Consider the following 506-nt stretch of genomic DNA (forward strand, 5'->3'; position numbering starts at 1 on the left):
GGTCGAAACGGGGGTCCTATTCATCGGGAGGGGTGTGGCGTACGACAAAACGGACGAAACAGACCTTCTACACTCGAAACGGGGGTCCTGTTGATCGGGAGGGGTGTGGCGTACCGCAAAATGGAGGAAACGGACCTCCTACGGTCGAAATGGGGGTCCTGTTCATCGGGAGGGGTGTGGCGTACCGCAAAACGGGACTCCACGGGATACTGTTCATCTCCACCATCGACCTCCTCCAGCCTCCACGGGCTACCATCGACCTCCTCCACCCTCCATGGGCTCCTGTTCATCTAGCCTCCACTGCACGCTACTCCACCGGCTATTGTTCAACCACCCCTGTACCGTCTACTGTTCATCCATCCCTCCACCGTCTACTATTAATCTAGCCCTCCACACCACGGGGTCCTGTTCAACCACCCCTCCACGGCCACCCCTCCACCGTCTATTGTTCATCTAGCCCTCCAGACCATGAGGTCATGTTCATCCAGAGGCAACGCCACCGTTCA

The sequence above is a fragment of the Triticum dicoccoides genome, chromosome 1B, assembly GCF_002162155.2.
Source record: "Triticum dicoccoides isolate Atlit2015 ecotype Zavitan chromosome 1B, WEW_v2.0, whole genome shotgun sequence".
Taxonomy (NCBI): domain Eukaryota; kingdom Viridiplantae; phylum Streptophyta; class Magnoliopsida; order Poales; family Poaceae; genus Triticum; species Triticum dicoccoides.